This window comes from Capsicum annuum, chromosome 5 (genome assembly GCF_002878395.1).
Source record: "Capsicum annuum cultivar UCD-10X-F1 chromosome 5, UCD10Xv1.1, whole genome shotgun sequence".
NCBI lineage: Eukaryota > Viridiplantae > Streptophyta > Magnoliopsida > Solanales > Solanaceae > Capsicum > Capsicum annuum.
The window spans coordinates 182,753,089-182,758,637 of NC_061115.1; the positions used below are offsets into that span (position 1 = coordinate 182,753,089).

The following is a 5,549-nucleotide window of genomic DNA, read 5'->3' on the forward strand; positions in this document are numbered from 1 at the left end:
TACTGATGGAGTTGGAAGAGTAATTGGATGATGTAACCTATATCGGTAAAGTAATAATGTTATTACAGCCTTGGTTGAATTATATTCCATTCAAGATGTCTTGATTTATTTTACCAGTACGTGTGGTTGTACTGACCTTATTCTTCTACATTCCTTATTGGGGTGTAGACTGAATGCAGGTTAGTTTGCAGTTACTAGATGAATGCCGATATTCAGCACTAACTTCTGCACTTTCTTCCTGGCAGATGTTAAGAGTCCTTGTATTATTTATTTCATTGTCAGTCTATGTTATAATAGGTAGCTCTTATTCATGTCTGGCCAAGTCTTGGGATAGTAAAGAACATTTGTAAGAAGTTTTTGAAAAAGTTTATTTATTAGTATTTAATTTTCTTTATATTTCCTTAAAAACATAAGTCTTCTGCATATTTTTAGTTGGGTAATAAGGGTTCTCCTAACTACTTAGAATAGCGTAGGTGCCTGCACGGTCCGTTAGTCTGGATCGTGACACTTTCCTCTTATGAAGCATATCCCGAATAGGGTGACAGGAGTAGATAATGATGCTCTAGGAGATATTCCTGAAGAACAAGATATGAAAAAGTTTGTTTTAAATCTAAATTGAGATACTGTTTGTGGCCCTGATGGCCTATCAGGGAAATATTACCAATGTTGCTTGGAAATTATGAAAACAGATGTTATCAGATTGGTGGTGGATTTCTTTGCAGGTAATACCCTCTCTAAATCTGTTACCCATACAAATTTGGTTCTCATTCCTAAGAAGGATATAGTTTAATTCTTTTTGGATTTGAGACCAATTAGTCTGAGTAATTTTATCAATAAGATTCTGTCCAGTACCTTTTATGATAGGTTGATGGATATTTTGCACAGAAAAATTTCTAATAACTAGTAAGGTTTTGTTAAAGGTAGAAACATTGTTGAAAATGTGTTATTGACACAAGAGGTGATAACATATATAGACAAAAGGGTAACTCCTCGAATGTGGTTCTAAAATTGGATATGGATAAGGCTTATGACAGAGTTTCTTGATATTTTTTATGAAAGTTCTAAGGAAAATGGGTTTCTCAAATGGGGTGGTGGATATTATTTGGAGGTTGATTTCTAATAACTACTACTCTGTTTTACTAAATGGGCAATCTGTAGGATTTTTTCATTCTATCGGAGGAGGGGGGTGAAACAAGGAGATCCTTTATAGTTTACTCATTTTATCTTATCTACTGAGGTGTTAACAGGGTATCTTAATCATATTTTTGAGGATGATTCTTTTATAGGGTATGGTATGACTAAATGGAGTCCAAATCTCAATCATTTAGCATATGTTGGTGATAGTATTATCTTTTCTTCTTTTAATGAATATTTTCTTGAAAAGGTTATGTTGATTTTATTGGAATATAAGGAAAAATCTGATCAGAAACTGAACAAGGATAAGAGTTTTTTTCTATGTGCATCATAACACAGCTAGGAGAGTAGTGCAACAGATTGAACAAATCACTGAAATGGCAAAAGAAGCATTTCCTCACAAATACCTTAGTTGTCCTATCTTATATTCAAAAAGGAAGAAAGACCATTTTGCAGATTTGGTGGAGAAAATGAGAAATAAAATTCAAGCATGGAAGGGTAGAATTTTATCTTATGGGGGTAACAAAGTCCTGCTGAAAAGTGTTCTACAAAGCATTACTGTATATGTTTTATTAGAAATTATTCCACCAAAGAGTATGATTAAATTATTGAAAAGAATCTTTGCAAAATTCTTTTGTCATCATAAGGAATTAGGAAGAAGTAAACACTGGTCTGCTTGGGACAACATTTGTTTACCCAAAGATGAAGGGGGATTAGAATTTAGATCCATAGAAGCTATTGTTCAAGCAATGCATGATAAGTTGTGGTGGAGATTTAGAACTCAAAATTCCCTATGGACCAAATTTCTCTGAAATAAATACTTTAAAAAACAAATTCCAACTTTGGTTCAATAGAAAGGGGGATCCTAGGTGTGAAAAGCTATGGGAACAGTATTTGTGGTAGGAACCAAAGAGTGGAAATTCATCTATTTGGTTTGAAAACTGATCCAATTTGGGTCCACTTTATTTGCACCAATCTGAAACTCTCTTGTCATGACATAAGTGAATTTCTAATAGAGAAAGGATGGGAGTATGGGAAATGAAAGATACGGTCCCTAACTTGGAGGCACAGTTACATATGATAATGTCATGGACAAACCTTGGTGGACTAAAAGCAGTAAAGTTCATTTCACTACAAGAAGTGCATGGGAATTGTTTAGATCTAAAGCTGCAATGAATAAAGATCTAAAGAGTCTTTGGAGTAAAGGTTTATCTTTGAAATATTCCGTTCTTGCTTAGAGAGTATGGTTAAGATTAATCCTGACAGCTTACATTATGAATAAATAGAATCCTGCAACATCTGTAAATAATAGATGCTACATTAATTTGGAAAGAGAAACTCTAGAATACTTATTCTTAAGAGGTGAAATTATTGATTAAGTGTGGACACAGTAACGACTTGAATTGAAGCAAAGTCTTAGACTATGGAGGAATCAGAAAGGAAATAGTAGATTAAAAGTTGTATTTCAGGTGGTTGCTATATTAATCTTGTGGTTTATGTGGAAAAGAAGGAACACTATTCTTCATGGAGGAAAGTATCAGGAAATGAAAGTGTTCTGGGAAATTGATGCCACCGTAGCTAAATATATTAAGTATGGATTTAATATAGAGATGAATGGAAAGAGATGGACTGAGATAATTGATGAATTGCAAAAATGCAATAGTTCTTATATTATCAAAATTGTAGGGTGGATAACCCCTGACAAAGTGTGGTTGAAAGGTAATATGATGGGTCTTCAAAGGGTAATCCAGGTCCTGGAAAGAGGATTTTTTTTGGTGGCTAAAGGTACTGCTATACAGGTCACAAATAGCTTGGATGCAGAGGCTATTACCATCAAGGAATGTTTATTGTACTGCAAGGACAATGAAATTTTGAGAATTGTTGTCGATTCTGATTCTTGGATGATGGTTTAGATCCTTAATAGAGTGTGGGAAACCCCATGGAGTGTGACAATGGTGGTCAACTCCATTAGAAGCTAATGAATTCTATATCAAAAAGATTTGTTCATTCCTTTCGAGAAGGAAATACTCTTTGCTGATTATTTTTCTAACTTAGCCGTTCATTTTGCAGGTGGATTCCAATTTAATAATATTGAAGAAGTACTAGGAACAGGCAAGAGAATGACGGGAACTCCAAACATACGAAGGAATATCCAGAATATATGACAATAACAGCACAATGTCACGGGCTCATTTTTCTTCGTGTCAGCGGCACACAATTTTGCCCGTGCGGCGCCCATGGTTCCCCCAACTATGGGCCAGCCTTCCTCATTTCCCAGGTCTTTAGCACGATCCTGTGCTTGTGGGAAGCTCGCCTCAGAGGCTTGCCCCCTTTGGTGCCGCTCCTTCAACATGTCGGCTGACATGGCCAACGTATAAGCAACTCTTCTGGCGCACCTTTAATCCGTGGATCTCATCCATATGCGCTCCTGGGGATGGCTATGGACATACTCGTCCCTTGCCTTGGCCTGAGCATTGCCATCGCATGCACAGTCCTATCCTCAAGCTTGACATCGCCTCATGCATGTGCACTTGGCCTTTGCTTCGCCCGAGTAGGGCAACCCTCAATCCTTGGCCTTTGTCTCAAGCGTCTTTCTTAGATATGCCCTCTCATGTCTTATGGCATAGCCAATCATAGCCCACGCAACTTGTATCCAGCTTCCGTAGCACAGTGTCGCCCCACAACTGCACGTCTAGGCCAACGGACCCTTGCTCGCTTGGCTGAACCTTGACCAAGCTCACAAGTTAGCTCACGAGTCTCTTGGGGAGAGTATCTCGATTGCTCTATCGGCTTGGAGGCATCCTTCCATCATTTAGACAGCCCACGGGGCTTGTCGGTTCATATAGCCAACCTCTAGCCTTTTCCGACGCCCAACGCTAGTCCACCCGACCTTGCGTTGCCCATAGGGTTCCCGAGCCCTATGAGTACCTTGCGCATTCCTTTGACATGCCAAGGCAGGCCCTTGAGGTTGTCCCTCAAGGCAGCACACTTGGGGTGGCCATCTGTCGACACACCCGGGGGAGGCTGGTAGGCTGTCACCATTCATACCCCCCTTATATATGCTTAAAATAAATAATCCCAATGTCTGCCACTAGACATCATTTTGCCCGAGAATCATACTGGGGCTTAGATCATTCATCCGACCTTCAAATTGGGTGCCGTTTGTTCCTACTCCTTTATCTTGACTTCCTTCACACCTCCATGAAGTTTCACCCCATTCCCATACACATAGAATGAGTTATGGCCTTCGGACCAATCAGCAAATTACGACAATGCCACTGGACTTTGGCCAAGTCAAGCCCCTATCCAAACGGACTCCAAACGACCCCAAATTTGGTAAGCATACATAAGGTACTATCAATATCACCTCTCTAAACCGGAATCCTTAGATTCCACTTGTAGCTCAAAATGGCACGGCGCTGACATCAAACACCGCACCCGATCCTCACCATGCCTCCGCCCCCTTGGGCTCACACCAAGCCCTCTCCAAATCACATTGGCACTCTTAGGACATGTCATGCAACGTATATAGATGCTTGTTGCCTCATGTTATGCCCCTTTGCCTCATCTTCGACTTCAGCATATTCCCTCAGCACATGCCGCCTGCATAGCTGACAAGGTTGCGGCCTAGTTGGCCCGCACACTCCTGGCGAGTGACAGGCCCCAAAACTTTGGGGCGTCACAACAAGCTACATCAATGCATAAGGGTTACATAGATTCTACCATACAGTAAGCTAAAGAGAAGAACAAATTCAGTACAGCAAGCTATTGTATAGGGAGATATGTCAACACACATGCAAGGAATGAAATAGGATGATCAATAATTTAAAATTGGGGCTAGTAAAGATTACATAGTACCAGTATTAGACATAAATCTATAAATCTGAAGATCTGCACCTGGTGAGAGATAGAGGTATCGAAAGATTATGTATTCAAATGCTAGTTCATTTTAATCAAAATGTAAGCTACGATTTTGAGTTGGTGTATCACTGTAGTACAAATTTCAAAAGAATTTCATTAATTTCTTTGGATTTTCTTGGATTAATTGATGGTATTATCTTCAATAGAAGCTCAATCCACTGATTTGAGATAAAATTAAAGAAAGAAATAAAATTTATCTATCTAATTGGAGGTATAAATAAGGCAGCATGACAATCTTCAGAACACTTTAGAAATATTTTGATTGTTGAACCAAATTCAAGAGGGCAAAGAAGTATCAGCTCTATTTCACCATTGAAGCAACTCACGTAGGAGGAGAAGATGAATCGATGGCAACTAGGTTTAGGAAAGCTCTAGAGACTTTTCTATTTTCTAATTGATTTTTGAGTTACCTGATTCTTTTTGGATCAAGTTTGGGCCAGGCCAATTTTTGTCTTGTTTTTTTGTAAATATACTGCTTTTGTTTTATTAATAAA

At 38.7% G+C, this 5,549-nt stretch overlaps 1 long non-coding RNA gene across 1 annotated transcript; it reads left to right on the forward strand.

Annotated features, from left to right (window-relative positions):
• The first annotated feature begins 453 nt into the window (after positions 1–453).
• LOC124898948 lies at positions 454–5,111 on the forward strand. Its single transcript, XR_007056059.1, has 3 exons — positions 454–722; positions 3,205–3,314; positions 4,824–5,111. It is a non-coding gene; the product is annotated as an uncharacterized LOC124898948 (long non-coding RNA).
• Positions 5,112–5,549: the final 438 nt, after the last annotated feature.